Source organism: Desmodus rotundus, chromosome 4 (assembly GCF_022682495.2).
Source record: "Desmodus rotundus isolate HL8 chromosome 4, HLdesRot8A.1, whole genome shotgun sequence".
NCBI lineage: Eukaryota > Metazoa > Chordata > Mammalia > Chiroptera > Phyllostomidae > Desmodus > Desmodus rotundus.
In genome coordinates, this window is record NC_071390.1 from 105688374 (window position 1) to 105710619 (window position 22246).

At 35.3% G+C, this 22246-nt stretch overlaps 1 long non-coding RNA gene across 1 annotated transcript; it reads right to left on the reverse strand.

Annotated features, from left to right (window-relative positions):
* Nucleotides 1–1376: 1376 nt before the first annotated feature.
* LOC139440855 (uncharacterized) lies at nucleotides 1377–21893 on the reverse strand. The gene is made up of 2 exons (XR_011651135.1): nucleotides 21759–21893; nucleotides 1377–2053 (listed from the first exon to the last, which is right to left on the reverse strand). It is a non-coding gene; the product is annotated as an uncharacterized lncRNA (long non-coding RNA).
* Between the last annotated feature and the right edge of the window lie 353 nt (nucleotides 21894–22246).

The window sequence follows — 22246 nt, forward strand, 5'->3', positions numbered from 1 at the left end:
TTGCTATATTGGGGTAATCCCCAAGCTGAGAAAGAAAAACAGAGCTGCACTCTATCACTTCTAAGCCAAGAGGTATCTGTGTATGCCATCCTGCTTACTTGGTTTGTTCATAGGTTATAAATGTTTCTTTATTTTTCTAGGAGGTCTATAGCTTTACACTTGAATCAGCAAAAGTACATAGCATCTCAGTTGTGGTGAAGTCAGAGAAATGTTCTTTCTCACCATTTGCCAAACCGCTTATTTAGAAAAACAGATGTGACAATTCCTCTGTTTAATAATAATTAATGCAAGAATAGGTTCAACCACAATGCCAGCAGAAGCAGCTAACAAGTGTTACGTAGTTACTTTGTACAGCACAGTGTATTAATCACTTCACGTGGATTGTAACATTTAATTCTCACAACAGAGCTGTACTTAGATAACTACTAAGGTCTAGTGGATAAAGTAGCTTGAGACAATTGACTTAGTTGGCAAGTAGCAAAGCAGCGATGGGACCCGGTGCTTTCTGAATTCCAAGTTGTCACCACCTTTGCATTCAGAGACTGCTCAGCTGGCATGCACTTTCATTTTTATGTCAGTATTCAGCATTTTCCGCAACTCTGATTTACAAGGAATGGTACTGTTTCTTTGAAGACCTGGAGTTACCTCAAATGTTTCTTTCAAGTGGTTAAGAAAACAGATTATATGTTATGATGGAGTTGGATTGTATTTCTTTTTCTGATCTTGTTGCTTAGGGCAATTAGTACATAGAGTTATTGTGAGAATTACATAAAATAATCCTTGTGAAAGGGGATTGCTGTTATTACTATTATTATTGCTCCTTGGTTATAAAATTGGGCAATACAAGTATATGGGAAAATACTTAGACAAAGCAGTATTAGGCCATGTGGTAATTCTTACATACAATATACATATTAAATAATGATGGTGAAATATTATGAGTAGTAAACTAAAATATTATTATTGTTTGGTTAAATATTGAAATTTTTGAGCACGTGAGATAAATGCATAATATTTTATAAATAGCCAGTCTGTCTCCATATATATGTATGTAAAGAGATCTGTCCAGAAGGTATCCAGCCACACACTGTGGAAAAGAGACATTTATTGAAGAAGATACAAGATATGAGAAACATTGACATAGGACAGTGACACTGCCACTCCCCTTCAAAGTAGGCACCTTGGGACCTCACACAGTTCTCCCAATCACCATCAGCTGCTCCATCACATTTTCCTGAATCTCACTGATGGTCTGAAATCTCTTCCCTTTCAAAGGTGATTTTAGTTTTGGGAAAAATTAGATGTCTCAGGACACCAAATCTGGGCTGTAGTGGGGCTGAGTCACCTGGGTGATTTGATGTTTTGCCAAAAAACTGCACAAGAAGTGATCCATTTGCAGATGCATTGTTTGATGAAGCTGCCAGTCACCAGTTGCTCATAGCTGTGTCCTTCTGAATCATCTGAGTAGTTTCTTCCAAGGAATGTTCAAGCTTAATGCAAAATTTGATGCAGATCCATTCCTCTGCTCTCTCAGTCATTTTGAATGTGGTGGCCACACAGAACACATGCTCACTCAATGGTGTCTATCACCCTCCCACTGACTAGTACAGTGAAGTTGTCATTGTTCACACATGCTCATTCCAGTCCACTCTCCTTGGCTGCCAGGTTGATGTCACACAAACTGTTCTCGTTATATTAACAATGGCTGGACTTGTTCTGGACAGACCTTGTATATTCAAGCAAGGCTGAACGGCTTGGCATTTGCTGTGCAGGCATAGCCCATGTCTTTTAAATAGATCCAGTATGTTATGCCTTTAAAAAGTGTAGAAAATCACTCATGGAGTTTGTAGAACATAGTTTTGGTTTTTTTTAATTGGATTTTATTATGTTAGTGTAAACATAGATCCTTTATTCCTGGTAAATATCTTAAAGAAACTTGGTAGGCAGCAGGTCATTCTTGGCCCATTTTAAGCAATGAGGAGGGCAGGGATGAAAATGTGATCGTGGGAGGCAATTTGAGAGATATGATCATGAAATCTCACCGGTTGGAAATCTAAGGAAGAAGGAAAGTAACAGGAAAGAAAATGAACATGAAGTGGTGATATTTACACTTAGCTGCCCCTCTATTTTCTACATGGTGGACTAGTCAAAAATAAATCATGATACAACTAGGTTAGTTTCCTTACTTCTATATATTATGAAAAAATAAATCTTTTATTTCTCCAAATTTATTTTATACTTCATAAACAATTTGATACAAAACCCCAAATGCTGGAAGAAAAGATCAACAGAATAATACAAAAGAAGTAAACCATTGTTGAAAATGTAGGAAACAAATTCAATCTAATTAAGTGTAATGAGTTTAAAATGGTATGTGGCAAGAAAGTGGTCATTTGAGACTGCCTGACTCCAGAATGTAGATGTAGTCTTTTTTATTAAGAATATCGCCTTATTTCTCATCCTGAATGAACACCTCAGCTAGGACTGGACAACAGGACATGGAGGAATTCTTACAGGGCAGTGAGAAAATACTGCATTTGGTAGGAAATGGAATGGATACGAAAATAACTTTTCTGATAATAGTGGTGGAAGGCAATGATCTAGGTTTTTTGTTTGTTTAATTTTTTTTTTTTTTGGCCTTTGAGGATTTTGCAAGGGAGAGTAGGAAGATCAATATTTGGAGAAGGGGGGAAAATGATGGGTTCCAGTAATTAGCTCAGATTTGCTCTATATATTGTGGGTATCCTTAGAGTTCCTTGGGCTCTTATTCTGTGAAAATACATTCACTGTTTTGTCACAACTCCCAAAATAGATGAAATTTTATCATGCTTTTGTCAGAGATAAATATTGGACTGAATACTTCATGGGAACACAGAAAAAAATGATTGCATTGCACAAAAACTGGTAGACCTTCCTCTTACTCTGTTTAAACATCTCTGATTATCCCTAAAGTTTCTCTTCAATTACCGATGGCCTTAGTTCTTTCTCTTTATTTCACAGGGCATGTAAGTTCTCCAGTGTGATTTAGGGTAAGTTGGCTCTGGCCATTCAGGTTGAAAGAGAAATCCAGTAATTAACAGAATGTAAACATTCCCATGAAAGAAAGCATTATAAGACTATATATTTTTCTGCGTCATGGCCTTGGGGTCCTCATCTGTGATTTGAAGGATATTATCAAATAGTTATTCAAGTATTCAAGAGGACTAGTAACTTCTGTTGGAGGGGTGGGGGTGAGTTCTGCTTGCAATAAAAGGTTTTTTCCATAGCCTTGGGTCATTTATAACTTTTGTGTATTTTACTTTTTTCCCCTGACTTAACCCAAGCTTGAACAGTAGGATAAAATCAATTTCTTCCATACAGGAGCAAACAATGACAATCAGGAACAGCATATAAATCAGATTCTCTGAGAAAGTGTGGATCAGGGTAATATCCAAATGTCTCAAGTCTTTCTTTTCCTGACTTCAAGTTGTGTGTGCTTATAAGGTCACCACATTTCAAATAGATGACAGTGAAAAACAAACAAACAAAGCATGACCTACCGTCTACAAGATAGGCACAATCACCATCTGAATGAGCAGATCTGTACCAAAAATAATTATATATATTAACTGACAGGTTTTTTCTTTCTGATGAACTTGAGAAACGGGAGCATTGGTTTAGCTAATGTCAATGGGATGAAAAAAATGATGGAGAATTTTTACCTCCCCCTAATATTACCCACAGCTTCTCATGAACACATATACTGCTCCACGTGAGGGCCATGCATTTTCATTATAGTCGTCACAGGTTGTACCGGTGCTCGTATCACTGGGTGGTTCCACGCCGCCAGCATCTGGAGACTGCGCAGCCGCCGGGGTGCTGCGCCAGGGTGCTGTTCACACGAACGGTAGTGAGAATGGTGCTTCTGGAGGAGTTTGCAGGCTGTCGTGGGTTTTCTCTCCCTCTTTCCCCCACGTTGGTAAATAATTTTTTGATAGTTTCAATTTATCTTTATTTGTATACATTATAAAATGACTGACAACACAATGTGCAAATAGGTTGGATGATATCATATGTGTGTTTTACTACTGTATAATCTAACTGAAGGAATCTATAATGTATACTCAAAAATTGAGCTAAGCAGTGCTTGATTTCTGCCTTTCAGTTTTCTATGCTGAGAAAACAAAAGATGATTATTTTTGTTTAAAGTGGTATTAATAAAAATAATTAAGAATATTGGTGAATATTTGATGATGTTAAACTAGTAACACGAATAACAATAACAATAAAAAAGAACCTGTGATCCATGCTTCCTAGTGGACATGCAGGAGCTTACAAAATGTGTACATTACTTTCACATTTCAAAACTTAAGAGCCTGCCCTGGAAATTCCACAGTTTTAGGACCCATAGTAGGACCTGGGGACCTGAACCTCCACCGTGTAGTACTCATGCATGAATTATATGTTGTGAATAGAAAAGAAAAGGTGTTATACAAATCTTTTCTTCAGATCCTTTTTTATTATCTAGGAGAAAATGCTCTAATAAGTGCTTTTACAAAATGTGAGAGGAAACACAAATACTAATACTTGGTAATATTAATAATAGCATAATAAAATAATTGACAACTATCCAGAGACACAAAATTCTTGAAATAGTTTAGCCTTCAACTTGAGATAAGTCAAAGCTATTTCCTGGTGGGATACTTAATTATGTTTAAATATAAAACTCCAAAGAGTTCCACACTGTTTTATAGGTTAATTAATTTTCATTCTTTGAAAAATGTAGAAGGCTGGAAAATATTTTCCCATATGTAAAATGCCCTATAACTGGGTGAATTTGCTTGAGAACTTCTCTCCCCTGGACTTACCCAAGTAGATTCAGAAGATAGCGCAACTGCTCAGCAGGATCTTTCTTAATTCTCATCCTCATTTTCTTTGATTTTATCTCAGAAATAAGCCTTGAATAATGGTGCCTGAGGACTTGTGACTCTTAGGTTTCAATTACTTCATGTTCAAACACTTAGTTTGTTTATTAAATAATTAGTTACACCCATAAATATCTCTAGACCCTTTGGAATTCATTGGTGGCATACAATTAAAAGGGTTGCAGCTTTAGTTATCTATTGAAAGTATGACATGTCAGCTACTACAAGTGAATTGATTATTACAATGATTTATCTCTACATGTTTGGTAGCTGAAGCATGTTCAGCTTCTTTCTATGCAAATCTGATTTTTAAAAATTGCTTTTTAAATTTACTTTTATTTATGTTTGAGAGACAGATTCATAGAGAGCAGGCTGACAGATATGGGGAGTGTTGTGGGGTGGAGCGATCAAGCTAAAAAGGGAAAGAACTCATGGACATGGATGACAGTGTGGTGATTGTGGAGGAAGGGGGTATAAGAGAGATAAATAGTAATGGAAAAACACAATTAATAAATTGCCTTTTAAAATTATTTTTATTGAGCTATAATTAATATACAATATTATGTAAGTTTAGAGTTTAAAGTATTGATTTAATAAATTTATATATTGTAAGATGGTAATGTGGTATGGTAATTGTAACATAGCTAACACCTATATTATGTCACAATTATCATTGTTTTATATCATGGGAAAGATTAAGATCTATTCTCTTAGCAGCTTTGAAGTATATAATATGGAATTGCTATCTGTAATTGTACAATAGACCTCCAGAATTTATTCATCTACTAATCCTGAGTGTGCACCCTTAACAATATATCCCCAGTCAGAAGCTACAGAAGACTATTCAAACTTGAAGAAATATTGGAACTACTTTTCCATTTATTTTTAGTTTGCTGAGGTTTATTTTTCCCTCTTAATCAGACCAGGCCATTTTAATACTGCACTCAGCCTGGGTGTGGGGCCTCTCACTACATCATGCCCCTTTTTGATGAGTTCAGTTGATTAAAGAAAATAGTCATTGATGGCATCACCCAAAATGTTGATCAATCACACTTTTGTAGATATGAATACACATTAAAAATTCCCTGTCAGACCTCGCATGAAGAAGTTTTTTTTCCCCCCAAAGACCTAATATGCCTATGTGATTCTTATGTTAAATTGGACAAAAGAGAGATACTTTTCTTTCTTTGTCTTGATGGTTAGAAAAGAAAGAGCTCCAGTATCATTTCTTCAAGGAAATTGACCCAAACCTTCCCAGATTATGTGCATTTATTATATGATGTCACAGAATCATTTTGCTTCCTCTAGACACATAGTTCTTAAATGTATATTATTTGTGGAAGCATTTAATATTTCTGGAATGCACTATACTGTAAATTATAAAGACCCATGCATATATATATTGTAATATATTTTATTGATTATGCTATTACAGTTGTACCAATATTCCCCTCCACCATGTACCCTCACCCCCCTTAACTGGCATTCCCTTACCTTAGTTCATGTCCATGGGTGGTACATGTAAGTTCTTTGGTTTCTCCATTTCCCATACTATTCTTAACCTCCCCTGTCTATTTTGTATCTACCATTTATGCTTCTTATTCCCTGTACCTTGTCCCCCATTCTCACGCCAACCCCTCCCTGCTGATAACCCTTCATGTGATCTCTATTTCTGTGAATCTGTTCCTGTTCTAGTTGTTTACTTAGTTAATTTTTGTTTTTGTTATTTTAGGTTTGGTTTGGTGAGTTTGTTCTCATTTTCTGTTCATATTTTTATCTTCTTTTTATTAGATAACTCCCTTTAACACTTCATATATTAAGAGCTTGGTGATGATGAATTCCTTTAACTTGACCTATCTGGGAAGCACTTTATCTGCCCCTCCATTCTAAATGATAGCTTTGCTGGACAGACTAATCTTGGATGTAGGTCTTTGCCTTTCATGACTTTGAATACTTCTTTCACCCCCTTCTTGCTGTAAGGTTTCTTTTGAGAAATCAGCTGCTAGTCTTATAGGAACTCCTTTGTAGGTAAGTGTCTCCTTTTCTCTTGCTGCTTTTAAGATTCTCTCCTTATCTTTAATCTTGGATAATGTAATTATGATGTGCCTTGGTGTGTGCTTCCTTGTGTCCAACTTTTTGGGGACTCTCTAAGCTTCCTGGACTTCCTGGAAGTCAATTTCCTTTGACAGATTAGGGAAGTTCTCCATTATTGTTGAAATAAGTTTTTAATTTCTTGCTCTTCCTCTTCTCTTACTGGCACCCCTATGATTCAGATGTTGGAACATTTGAAGTTGTCCTGGAGGTTCCTAAGCCTCTTCTCATTTTTTTGAATTCTTGTTTCCTCATTTTGTTCTGGTTGAATGTTTATTTCTTTCTACTGGTCCAAATCCTTGATTTGAGTCCTGGTTTCCTTCCCTTCACTGTTGGTTCCCTGTATATTTTCCTTTATTTCACTTTTTATAGCTTTCATTTCTTCTTCTATTTTGTGACCATACTCAACCAATTCTGTGAGCATCCTCATCACCAGTGTTTTCAACTTGAATATGATAGGTTGGCTATCTCTTCATCACTTAGTTGTATTTTTTCTGTTTTGATCTCTTCTTCCATTTGGGCCATATTTTTTTTTTTTGCCTTAGTGTGCCTGTTACATAGTAAGGGGTGGAGCATTAGGTATTCCCCAGGGAGGGGCAACCCATGTCAGTGGGTTGTGGCACTGTATGTGGAAGAGGAGTGTGATAGGGAACAATGTTGCTTGCTCAGCTCTTCGTCTGCTTTCAGTAACTTCCTCCCCTACCCACAATCAAATTGGGCCCTTCTGGTCCTGATTCCTGGGTGGGTTTTTGTACATTCTAGGACCCTGTGGGTCTCTCCAATGAACTCTCCTGTGAGGCTTGGAGTTTCTCCTGCTGCCTTAACCCCCACAGATTTTTTCAGTCAGAGGTTTTGAGGCTTTATTTCCCTGCACTGGAACCCTGGGTTGTGCAGTCTGTCTCACTCCCCAGTTGTTATTCCCGGTTATCTGCCACAGGCAAATGTGGGACCACCCACTCTGCCAGCCACAGCCTTGCCATGAGTCCTCTCACCCCAGCTGCCCGTCTCTGCCCCTCCTACCAGTTTGGATGAATGTGTCTTCTTTACCTCCTTGGTTGTCTGACTTCCATAGAGTTTGATTTTCTGGCAGTTCTGGTTATTTTTTGTTTTTAAATTTGTTGTTATCTTTCTTTTGGTTGTGTGAGGAGGCAAAGTGCATCTACCTATGTGTATCTATATATGTGTATCTTCCCACATATATATTTTTATACACCACTTACTTTCTAATGATGAAAACACAGTCCTGGAAGAGAGGTGGCTTTTAAAAACAGTACCAAGTGAACCCATAAAACAATTGTAGTAGCAATAGCTTCCCTGGAATATTTTTCAAAGATATGATTTTTATTCTTCTCTTTTTCCTACTTTTCTCATTGGCTGATTTCAAAAAAGATATCCTCTCTCTTTTCTCAAAATTCTTATCTATCTATCTATCTATCTATCTATCTATCTATCTATAATCTACCTATCTAATCTATTATTTATCTACCTAAATATTCTCTTTCTATCTGCTATCATCTCTTTATCATCTATCATCATCTCCTCTCTATGTCATATTAATAAAACCATTTACTAAATTTTAATGGTTATAGTGTTAAAACTTATTTATGAAGTCATTCTAATGTTTTCCAATCATTTTCTGTTTTTAAAGAAATATTGTTGGTGAATTTCCATTTGATGTGTTTGTGTCTAGCTAAATTATTCTTTTGTCCAGATCAATGTCTAAGATCACTAATGACTCAGATGCTTCCATGGTTTTCCACATGTTTTAATAGCCAAGATATTATTTATGAAGTTGAATTTACTTTTACTTAATTGTGAACTAAGAGAAGTTGAATTTAAATTTTGTTTGTTTATATTAATGTCAATATTATTAATGTCTATATTATTGACCAATAAAAAATTTAATGATAAGATGTGAGGTCCTACTCTAATTATATATGTTGTTTGAAATTTTTCTGTCTGCTGAACATGTTCCGTTTTTTTTCTCTATATCTTTTTTTTTTTTTTTTTGAGAACAGGTGATAAGCTCACTTGATCTCTCTATAGCCTTATAACACCCACCAACATTCTTAGTACCTGGTAGTTGTTCATTGAGTATATTTGGAATCAAAAGAGAGGTCCCACCTCAGGCTCTTGGAGTTACCCAGCCCTTCTGCCCTCTCACAATCTTAGGGAAGTATATCATATCTTACTGCAAATATTGCAGCATTCCTGTTGTGGCCCTCTTTCTATAAACATATAAGATTTTTCATTGATCATGGCTAAGACTGGAGATATATGCATGTATTATATACCTCAGTGCAAGAGATTGCCTGGATATGGTCAGAAAATGAAAGAAACAGATAATTGGACAGAGATCAACAGTGTGTCTCTAAAAACCCTCTCTCCCTACAACTTACTTTTATCCACTCAATTATGTGATCATTTTTTTCAGTATGTGCCCTTTCCCATATTGGAGACCCCAGACAGTGTCACAAGTCCCAGTATAATTTTGTATTTTATGTTTCTAAAATTTTTGAAAAAAGTACAGATGGTTCCCCTATATGTAAGGACATCAGTCAAGAAAATTAGGCTGTGCAAAAGTTAAAAGGTGGGTTGATATTATACATTTTGTGTATATATGTGTATTTTATTTAAATTCTTGACCTTCCAATTTTAATGAAAACTGCAAGGATAGCAAAGCACTCAAGAGTTAAATTATATGGAAATTCACTTAAGATGATTTCCTACTTTTAAGCTCTTGCATCTCTTTCGAGTTGGGCATGAGAAAGAGGATGTGGAAATTAGCTTTTGGATGGCATAGGTTTGAGAAAGATCAGCTTAGTGAGCAACAGTCTGAAAAGCAAACGTCTGTCTGCCGGAGCATTTGCACTAAGGGATGTGGTTTTTTCTAATCCTTTATCCTGGCTGCGCAATAATGCAATATCTACCAGGAAATTAAAGTTTTAAAATGACAGTTATAAATTATATTGATGGATAGTAGAAAAAGATGATAAAAATTGCATTTCTGAAAATTATTTTGCAAAGTCTCTTGATCAGGTTCTACAAAAGATGATTTGTGAATGGTAATTATAGTTGGGTGAATACATGGGTCCTGAGGTTTGGGACTGTTAGTGGACAGAAGCAAAGCATTTAGAAAATTAAACATTGGGAGCTGCTGATACTAAAGTAAACTTTAAGGTTCAACAGTCTGAGACTCAGTGAATATGTTCAAATACTTATACTATGTTATCAAGACATTCAGTGTGGATGCAGTGGTCAAAATTAAAGTTGCCATGTTTGGAGAGATAACAAATTTATCAGTCACCATAAATGCGATATAAATAAAATGAAATGGAAGGTAGTGTATGAAAGCCAGCATACAGTTTACACCTTCCCCAATTTGTTAGTGCTTGAAGGCAAATTAATGTTAGGGAGCATGACATTTTAGCGATTGGTCTTTAAACTGATGATTCATTTGTACAATAAATGCTTTCATCAGAATTCACAAACCTGGCAATATTAGAATCATTTTTAATAAGAGGAATAAAATGTTACCTTCCCTAATTATGTAGACATCCTACAAAATCAACTTTATTAGATGCTACTGGTTACTAATTGACTTTTTACAGACAATAGCCTATTAACCCATCTTAATCCAACTGTTTGACATTGTTGTTTAATAATAAAATTATACATATAGTTAGTAATTTTAAAAATTGTGCTTTGGTTGCCAGAGTCCATTTTGCCTGTTTCTCATACTATCAATTCCACAGGATTTGTGAATTGAATAAACCCTCAATTATATCATTATGTCATCTGCTCCATTTCCAAAATAAAGTATCTACTGGATAGAAACCATAGTCTCCCACTTGATCTACCAGACACAACACAGTGATAAGGAAAACATTCACTTAGTACTTTTAAAGGTCCTGAAAGGATCTATACAGTCTAAACAACAAAGTTGATTATTTGGCTGAGACATTAATTTGATAAAATTGCTTTTGTCCATTATATGTATACACACACACACACATGAAATTTATAAGCATAGGAATTTACACAAGCACACAGAAAAAATCATGTGTATTACACATGCAATGGGGGCAAGATTTTAGAATGAACTACAACAATTGGTCAGTTAATGACTATTTTACTGTTTCATCTTTAGTCCTGGAGCACCAATAAAAATAAGACAAATTTATGTTTATAGTTCTGAACTTCAAGTTATAAATTTCAGCAAGGTTATATAATTGATTGGTTATATATCCCTTGGCGTCTCTGGGAGTTAAATTCTTTCTCCAATAAATTGAATCAAATAACTGCTTCCTCCTTAGAAGATTTATGCCCACTGATAAAGAAACTCCTCTGAGTTCATTTGCCTGCATTAGGCATGGGCTTTTTAAACTTCTATTTCCCTCCTGCCATGCGCTCTTCTCTGTGTGTCTGAGCCCTTCTCTTTCTTTATTTTTTATTTTATTTTATTTTTAGTTTTGTGTGGATTTTATTGAGTTTTTAAAAATTATATTATTGTTGTTCAACTACAGTTGCCTGCATATTCTCCCCACCACTCCACTCCACCCCATCCAAACCCCCTTCCCTCCCTTGCTTCCACCCTCTCCCTTGGTTTTGTCCATGTGTCCTTCACAGTTCCTACTCTTACTTTAAAAATGTCATCAGTCATTGGGTTCAGGTAGACCATATTTTTTCAGTGAATATATTGGGGCAAATACATATATATCTTTTTCCATTATATTTATTTTAAAATGGACATTGTTCTTTCAGTTAAATTAAAGATCATTGGAAGTTTGAGGTTGTGTCTCTTACCTGTTTTTATTTCTAGAATTTACTAAGTGGCTGTGTCCTCTTGGGAGTTAATATATGACCTCTCTTCAAAATACTCATAAGTGGGCTTGTGATGAAAAAAAAGAAAAGAAAAAATCTCCATGTTTTCCAGGGTCTCGTCTGCTTGCAAATATGGATTTTTTAAAAAAAAATCTTTCAGATCTAAGTGACTCTATAAATGAATGGTGTGACATGATATCTTTTAAGAATTACATTGTCGTTGTTTATTTTTTTGGAAGATCTTCTGAGGAAAAGCCAAAGTTTCTTTGTCATTATAGAGCAGATTTTGCAAATCATCATTCCTATTTTCTTGGTAGCATTTAAGAGCATGGAGAGTAGACCAATTCTGTGGCCTCCACAGAGGGTGTACCTGTGGCCAAAACATGGTTTTCCCCAAAGTTAGATGGCATGACATCATCTTTTACCTTTCTTTTCTTTCTTTTTTTCAGAATGATACTTTTTATTTTTTCCCCTTATTTCTATTGCTGACATTGTTACAGTTGTCCCCATTCCCTGATCCCTTTGCCTATCTCCACCTATCCCCTTTCCCCTCTTCCCTCTGGCTGTCTAGGGGTCGTGCATATATATTCTTTGGCCAATCCCTACATCTTCTTTCATGGGGTGGGGGGAGGCCAGTCCCTTCCTCCTCCATCTCTGACAGTTGTCAGTCTGTCCCATGTGTTCATGTCTCTGTTTCTATTGTATTCATCAGTTTACGTTTGTCAGTTTATATTCTATTTGTCAGTCATGTCTCTGTTTCTATCATAATTGTCAGTTCATTAGATTGCACATATAAGTGAGGTCATATGGTATTTGTCTTTCTATAAAAAATGCTCAACATCACTATTCATTAAAGAGATGCAAATTAAAACCACAATGAGATACCACCTTACATCTGCCAGAATGGCCATCATCAATAAATCAACAAACAAGTGCTGGAGAGGATGCAGGGGGTGAGAAAACGGAACCAACGTGCACTGTTGGTGGGAATGCAGATTGGTTCAGCCACTGCTAAGAACAGTGTGGAGTTTCCCCCCAAAATTAAAAAATGGAACTGCCTTTTGACTCAGCAATTCCACTTATGGGAATATATCCTATGAGTCCTGAAATACCAATTTGAAGAATTTTTGCATCTTTTACCTTTCTTACCATTATGTCAAAGTATGTTCACCCGTTGATTCAGGAGTGAACGGTTTGGAAGGAGAAAGTTTTATGAGGTCACTCATGACTTTTAATCTGAAATACTACACATTTTGCTTAATTGAGCAATTTCCTATTTAAAATTATTTTGACATCATATGGTATGTCATTTTAATTTTCATGCCCATAAAATCATGATTTTCTATTTTAGTCTGTAGGTGTGATGGATTACTCTGGTTACTTCTTAACAATGAACCAGGCTGCATGTGTAGAATAAAACCCACTTGGATATGATGTATACTTCTTTTTTATATCTTGCTGATTTGATATGTTATATTTTGTTGAGGAATTTTGTATCCAAGTTCATGAGAGATACTAATCTGTATTTCTCCTTCTCTTCCTTCTTACTTTTATTCTTCATTGTTGTCTCTGGTTTGGTATCATAGAAATACTAACTTTATAAAATAATTTGGGAAATATTCCTGCTCTATTTTCTGGAATAAATTGTGTAAACTTGGATTTTATTTTTTAAATGTTTGATAGAATTTTCCAGTGAAACCATCTGGCAGTGGAGCAGAGATTCTTGTTTTTTTGTTTTTGTTTTCAGGACTTTTAAGTTACAAATTTAATATCTTTAGTTTGGTTGCTTCATTCATCTTTGCTGAATTTTTGTAGCTAATGTCTTTCAAAAAATTAATCTATTTCTTCAGAGTTGTCAAATTTATGAACATGATTTTGTTTGGACTATTCCCTTATGTTCCATTAAATTTGCTGCAGAATCTGTTGTGGTGTTCTCTGTTTAATTTCTATAGTTGGTGGTGTATGTCTTCTTTCATGTTAACTTTGCCAGTCTTGAAATACTTATGGACTTCACTGAATTTTTATAAACAAGTTATTGTTTTGTTGATTTTCTCAATTGTTTATCTAACTTAGTATTTGTTGATTTCTCTTAATGAATTCCTCTCTCCCTCTTTTATTGCAGAAATTCTGCTAACTTTCTAGTTTCTTACCTTCCACATAATTTTATTTCAAATTTACATTTTCATTTAGTTCTATGTATTTAAAAATTGAGGCTTCTTTAATTGATGGATTATATAGAAGTGTGTTTTTCAATATTTGACTGACTGCATAATTTCCTGTTTTCTTTCTGTCATTAATTTTTAATTGACTTCATTGGTGTCAGAGAATATACATTATATGATTTTAAAGTTTTAAGCATTTGGAGTGTCTTATGAATCAATATATAATCTGTGGTGGTGTTTGTTACATGGATGCTTGAACAAATGTGTGTTTGCTCTAATTGCATGAAGTGTTGAATAAAATCACTTAAATTCTATTGGTTGTGTTCTATTATTACTAGTTACAGTTGCTTTTCTGGTGCAGTAGGTCCATGGTTCTTTTTGCACTGCTTTCTGGAAATGAACCTCCTAATGAGATTTCAAAGTAGTGTTTCCTTTTCCTTCTGCTTATTAATAGCATTCTTCTAAAGTCCTCCTAATGTTTTTTTTCTTATTCTGCAATGGTTTGGTTTGATGTTTGTTTGTTTTATTTTGAAATTTGAAGATTCATAATTGTATATTGTATTATTTCTCTCATTAGTCACTTTGAAATAGTTCACATTAATTTTCTATAAATATTTGAAACCACTCTTATCATTTTTCAGGATGCTGTAAAAACTTGTGGAAACATAGTTTAATTGATAAGAAAGTTAAAGAGAATTTTTAAGGAAACAAATGGAAATATAAATGAACACAATTATAGCAATTATTTTTTATTTAAAGGCTAGTTCTCCTTTAAAAAATATTGAATTTATTGGAGTGACATTGGTTAGTAAAATTATATAGGTTTCAGGTGTACAATTCTATAATACATCATCTATCTATATATTGTATTGTGTGTTTACCATAAGACTAGTTGCTCATAATCCATTTGATAATACAATTAATTGAGATGGGTATCTATGTGTAACACATTTTATCATTTTCCATGTAAGGCTATTTAATACAAGAAATAAAAGGCCAGGTTTCATAAATTCTTGATAAGCACATATTTACTGACTTAAGTATCAACTATGTTAGCTTTTATTCAACCTTATGTATATATACCACATTCATATAGATCTTTTTTGTTTTTAATTAAATTTATTGGGGTAACATTGGTTAATAATGTGATGTAAGCTTAAAGTGTATAGGTCTATAGTACACCATTTTTGCATTCCATTGTATGCTTACCATGCATGTCTAGTCTTCTTCTGTAACCATATATTTGGCCCCCTTTCCTCTTCATCTTCCCTCCACTCTCTTCTCCTCTGGTAACCTTCATACTACTGCCTGTGTCTCTGAGTTTATTTGCTTTCTGTTTTTTTTGGTCTTAAATGCTTTCTCCCTTAATCTTTTCACAACTTTTTTAGATAATATACTTATCCCATTTTACAGATGAGAAAACTGAGGCTTATAGAATTTATTTTCATTTTATTTTTTTAACTTTATTTTTTATTGTTGACACTAGTGAAGATGTTCCCATTTTCCTTCCCTTTGCCCACCTCCACTGTGCACTCAACCCCTCCTTCCCTCTGGCCATCACCACACTGTTGTCTGTATCTATGGGTTATGCATGTATGTTCTTTGGACAATCCCTTTACCTTCTTTCATCCAGCACCTCCTCCCCCCTTCCCTATGACAGCTGTCAGCCTGTTTCATGTATACATACCTCTGTTTCTATTTTGTCAGTTTATTATGTTCATTAGATTCCAATATAAATGAGATCATGTATGGTGGCTTATTTCCCTTAGCATAATAATGTCCAGGTCAATCCATGCTGTAGCAAAAGGTAAGAGTTCCTTCTTTTTTATAGCTGCATAATATTCCATTGTGTAAATGTATCACAGCTTTTTTATCCACTCATCTACTGATGGGCACTTGGGCTGCTTTCAAATTTTGGCTTTTGTAAATAAGGCTGCTATGAACATAGGGGTACATATATTCTTTTGAATTGGCGTTTTGGGATTCTTAGGATATACTTCAGAAGTGGAATTGCTAGGTCAAAAGGCTGTTCCATTTTTAATTTTTTGAGGAAACTTCATGCTGTTTTCCACAGTAGCTGTACCAGCCTGCCAACAGTGCACTAGGGTTCCCTTTTCTCCACATCGTCTCCAACACTTGTTTGTTGATTTATTGGTAGCCATTCTGGCAGGTGTGAGGTGATACCTTACTGTGGTTTTAATTTGCATCTCTCTGATGATTGGAGACATTGAGCATTTTTTCATACGTATATTGGCCATCAGTATGTTCTCTTTGGAGAAGTGTCTATTCAGGTCCTTTACCCATTTTTTAAATTGGATTGTTTGTCTTCCTGTTGTTGAGTTGTAAAAGTTCTTTTTATATTTTGGAAATTAACCCCCTATCAGATATATCATTAGCAAGTATGTTCTCCCATACAGTGGGCTCCCTTTTCATTTTTTTATTTTTATTTTTAGTTGTGCAGAAGCTTTTTAATAGAGTTTCATTTGTTCATTTTTTCTTTTGTTTCCCTTTCCCTAGAAGCTATATTGGCAAAAACATTGCTACACATGATGCCTGCAATTTTACTAAGTTTTCTTCTGGGATTTTTATGGTTTTGAAATTTACATTTAAGTCTTTTATCCATTTTGGGTTTATTCTTTTGTGTGGTGTAAGTTGGTGGTCTAGTTTCATATCCCACATATTAATGAAATCATATGGTCCTTTTTGATGTGACTTATTTCACTTGCCATAATATTCTTAAGATCCATCCATATTGTTGCAAATGGCAGTATTTCATCTTTTTAATGGCTGAATAATATTCCATTGTGTGTCATAATAAACATGAAATTTATTGGGATTTCCTTTTTTCTGGATTTTTTATTCCCATTGTACTTCAGAGAGAATTATACATAGTAACTTCTCAGAGACTATTTTCACATTAAACATGTTTAGGGAAAAAAAACTTTCTTACCAACATTTATGTTAAGTCAAGTTTCACTTAAGAAAAGTCAGTTATAGTCTGACTCCAACATTAATTTAGAGCAACTATGGCATTCTCCACTAAATAAAGAGAAAAGTACTTTTAATATTTCAAAACTTCTTCTTGAACAATACTTTCCACTCTACCAAGGTATATTCTTGGCCCTCCTTTGTGGCTGCCCAAGATCTCTCAGTGTACTGCCATGTTCTAGAACTTTCTTGACCTCCAGCACACCTCTCCAACCCTTACTTGTGCCCTTGCCAGAGGGCATGCTCTATTTTAGGTGTGTAGACAATCTGATAATTAATCTGACCTGTTGTGTGACCAAATAGTATATTTGAATTTTTTCTTTTTGCCTGACAAGTGAGATATTTTCATTTTAATTTGACGTCTCAGTGTCAAACTGAAAAACTAATTTTATCTTAATTTTATTTAAAATAATTTCACATCCAAGAATATTCTGAAGGGTTATATGTGATATTATAAATGATTATATAATTATATTATAAGGCCTGTAAACTCCTTTCTAAACTCCTTTCTTCAGCCAACACACATTAATCTAGTTCATATTAAATCCAAGGCACTGTGTTAAGCACAGCTATGAATGAATGAATGAATGAATAAATGAATGAAGAGCAAACTGCAGTCATGAACTTTTAGAGTCTAGTAAAGTCAATCCTACATAAATCTGCAGAAGAAAATGTCATATTATAATGAATGCTTATTTGTTTGATTTAAAGGAGAACTTTGTAAAATTGATTTAAACTAAAACTTTTATTTAAGATCATCTACTGAAAAGAAACAATCAAGTTAAGTAGAATCTAAGCTTTTTGTTCATCTTCAAGTGCTGTTCTATTACACTTTATGGAATGGGTTAATTAATGTTTGAAAAATTAATAAATGACAACATATTATGATATGAAAAAAATTTTATGCTGATATCAGAACCTGTATATATACATATGTATACACACATATACACACATCCAATATAGTAAGACATACGACATACGTATATAACAAAACTAAATAAACCTTATCTATTTTACCTCAATAGAAGACTTTTAAAAATGATTTTTAAAAACTTCAATTACAATTGACATGCAATATTATATTAATTTCAGGTGTATAGCATAGTGATTAAACATTCATATAACGTGCAAACTGATTCTCCTGATAATTTGAATATCCACTTGCTACCATACATAGTTATTATAATATTATTGACTATATTTCTTGTGTTTTACTTTACACCTATAACTATTTTGTAACTGCCAATTTGTACTTCTTACCACCTTTGCGTTTTCACCCTTCCTCCAGCCCCCTCCCATTTGGTGACCATCAGTTTGTTCTCTGTATCTGTGAGTTCATTTCTGTTTTGTTTTAAGACCTCTTTATAAACAGTTTAACTCCACATTTCTTGCCTAAATTTTATAAATAGATAAAATAGTAAAAGAGGTATCTTGAATGATTCAAAAGAGAAAGTCTGAGGGGAATGTTTTTGAAATAATAACACCATTTTATTATTTATGAAGCCTGTCACTTGACCTTGTCACTACAACAACTTTCTAAATTAGGGAGTACATGTATATTTCAAGATGAACAAAGAGGACACATCTATGTTCCTTCCCTTATGTGACTCTGCTTAAGTCATACTATGTGAATCACAAAAACATGGAATAATAAACTCACGGTGACCATGCAAACTGGTAGAACCATCAGCATACAGAATATTTCAAGAAATTTTTGAATTAAAAAAAGTCAATGTATCAGTCTGACTGGCAAAAGAGAGTTGAGTAAGCCATGGCTGAATATATATATATATTCAGAGGGTGTATAGCAGGGAGCTGACCCCCAGCACAACAATACAGAGCCCTGACCTCTGAAATTGCAAGGTCAGAGTGAAATGTGCTGTGAAAAACAGGAGATGAGGTCACTTCAGAGTGTGTATATATAGAACTGTCAACCCTTCCACTTCCCTGTTTTAACTCTATAAGCAATATACTGCCAGCAAAGCATTCACACCTCACAGTTTCACCCCAGACAGCAAACTGGAGGCTTATTAACTGAGCTATTATTAATCACTGTTTCTGGGACTAACTGGGGAAGATAGAGTGGGTGTTGATGACTTAGATTCAAGCCACCATCTGGAATATGAGGTGGCCTCCTGGTCCAAATGCTCTGGTCCAAAATTGGCTTAGTTCACATGTACAGAGTCATCAGCCAGGCTTCCTATTATCTCACCTTAAAATATAAGTGAAAGATCCAGTACAAACATATGCTTGATGACATGATTAACATAAAATTCAAGTTAAAAAAACAAAATTGTTCATAGACAAAATAAAGGAGCAGAACTTCTAATTTGTATACTCAGAGCTATTCATGAAGATATTATATCCATATTAGAAGGTCTGGATTGTAAGAATAAGAAACAACTAGAAAATGATAAGGAATAAAAAAGTTATAATTATTAAAAATTTTAAAAAGAGCTTGGGAAATAGAATTTTCACAAAATATAACTCAGAACGCAATATTCAGGATATCTGAGAAAAAAAAAATAAGAGAGAAGCCAATTCAAGGCATCCAGTGTCTGACTAATAGGATTTAAACAAGAAGAACATAAAGACAATTATCAAAGAAATGACAGGAAAGTTTCCTCAGAGATCCATGGATATTCTAAAAGAAAGAACATAATGAGCATTAGAGAACATGAAGAAAAGACCACCCACCACATACATAGCACTGGGGACATTCAGAACTACAGAGATAAGGAAAACATAAAAATGAGATCTTCTTAACAGGAAATGAAGAGTAGACTGGTTGGTGTTTTGCTTCTCACAGAAATACTGGGTGAATGCATACAATGAAAAAATTTCATTAACATATTTTCAGGAAATGGTTCTGATACCATCCAAAATATGAACAGCAGAGGGTCCAAAGCCATATTAATTTGGAAACATTTAAGGAGTCGTACTGTGTAGTGTGTGCACACCCCATCCCAGCAGATATTCTGAAGCTATGACTTGAGGTTATTCTCCAGTAAGACAAGTAGGTGCCAAACCGGGCAAAAGAAAGACCAGGATCTAAAATTACCAGTTCCCACTCACAAGGGTGAAACATAGCACATCTCAGGTATCAGGTTTAAAAAGATATCTGGGCAGAGAGAGGATTCCAGAGACCACTGTGTCAGAAGAAATTAAGTATATGAAAAAGTGAAGAAGGAAAGACACTCTTATGAAAGAAAATCATGTCAGTTTGAAAATCAAGGAACACTTAAGGAACTTTTTCAAGGGAAGAAATGTCATCCTATATAGGAGACTTCTGCATAGCATGGGAAATGTAGCCCAGCCCTCGCTCGGAAAGGCCAGTGGGGAGTGAGGTCTGGCACACAGAACCCACGCCCATGGATACGATCTCCTGTGGGGAATCAGGCCTACATTGTACATAGGCCACTTTGAGACTTGCTTTTTGCTAAAACTCCCTCACCTTGAATTGAGGCAGCAAACATTTACTGCATATCTTTAAAGTAACTTCCTAAAATCTATGCTAAACCTCCCAAGAACAAGTGTAGCCAGTTCAACCACTTTTCCCTTTACACTTGCAAATATCCTTCTTTTTTGATGTAATTAGCAACATCCTCTCCTTTGTTTTCTGTAAAATGTAACCACCTAAAGCAAACCTGTGCATAGTAAATGAGGACCATCCTCAATGTAATGTGCCCAGAAGACCAGTAAAAGCCCATCCAGGCAAGGGATGGGGCTGGCCCTCTCTTTCACTGAGAGAGCAGCCGTGTCAACCCTTTTCCTCCACAGGATTTCTGTAATCTGTATGAATTTGTCTCGTCTCATCCATAACGCCACAGACACTGCAGGCCGGTGTCTGCATCAGCCCTAGGAGACCATTTAATAATTATTTTAAACTATAAACAATACTTATACATAATGCATTTTCGTCAATTAGAATCAAAGGGTAGATAAAACAAGAGAAAGTGAGGTTTTAGGTTGCAGTGTAAATGTGACCAAACTCAACATTATAAAAGTACTGAAGATAAAGTCAAAGGGCAGAGGCAAGGTGAACATAGGTTAGGGGCACTCACATTGTTTTACAAAATGAAGAATTAAGATGGAGACTTCATTTTTGAGGACAGAAAAAAATACCCCAGAAGTAGTTTACATATGTACCATTAAAATGAGCAAAGTAACCAATAGGCATTACATACACTATCAGTGGACAAGTGGGGTGGTGGGGATTGTGAGTAAATGAGATTATTTGCAATGATAATTCATTAATGTTTGAAGTAGATAATCAAGAAATAGCAGTCTCTAGATTAATTAGAAAAATAGAGACAACCTCCAGAAAAAACCTAAAACAGGGATTGTAAGTGTTATGTATTTAAAGATGGAGCTGTAGGTAAACACGGCTCACCTCCTTGCACAACCACAGAAAAAATTACAACTAAGATACAAAACAGCTATCACTCAGAATCATCAGAAAATCAAGCTGAATGGAAGTCCAACAACCAAGGAATTAAAGAAGCAACATTAATTCAGACAGGAAGGAGTGGTAGAGTCATGGAGTTGCAGATACACAGCACAGGTGATCCCAAACCCATGTGTGGTGGATAAAAATCAGGAGAAATATCTTGGGAGTGAGACATCCCAGCCCCACACAAGGCCCCCCAGCTCAAGGTTCCAGCACCAGGATGATAAGTCCCCATAACTTCTGGCTGTAGAAACCAGGGGGGTTGGGGAGGTGGAAGAAACTGTGGGATTCTCAGAAGTCTCCTGTTAAAAGGTCCGCAATGGACTTAGGACTTACGCAGACTCACTCCCTCTGGGCTTCAGCACTGGGACAGCAGCTTGGAGGGCACCAGTGGATTACAGGGAGAAACTGAAGTGTGGTTATCAGGGCAAGTGCCAGGGGACAGCTTCCTCCTCGACAAAACTCCAGAGGTCAGGCAGCAGCCATTGTCCCTTTTCTGAGCTGCCCTCACACAGAGCCACAGAGTAACAGAGTGGCAATACCACAGATGAGATTGCATCAACCTGGTTCACACAGGTTGCCACACCCAGGTGATTACCTAAGGCTCTGCCCCATCCAACTTATCCGTATGCTTTTCTACAATTAGTCATGCTACTAAGACAGGGAGTCAAAGCAGGTCTACCTAATACAAAACAAAAAAACAAACAAAAAACAAACACAGGGTGGCTTCCAAAATGAGGAGGCAAAGAAATATGGCTGAAATGAAAGAACAGAGCTCCAGAAAGAGAATTAAACAAAATGGAGATAAGCAATTTATCAGATAC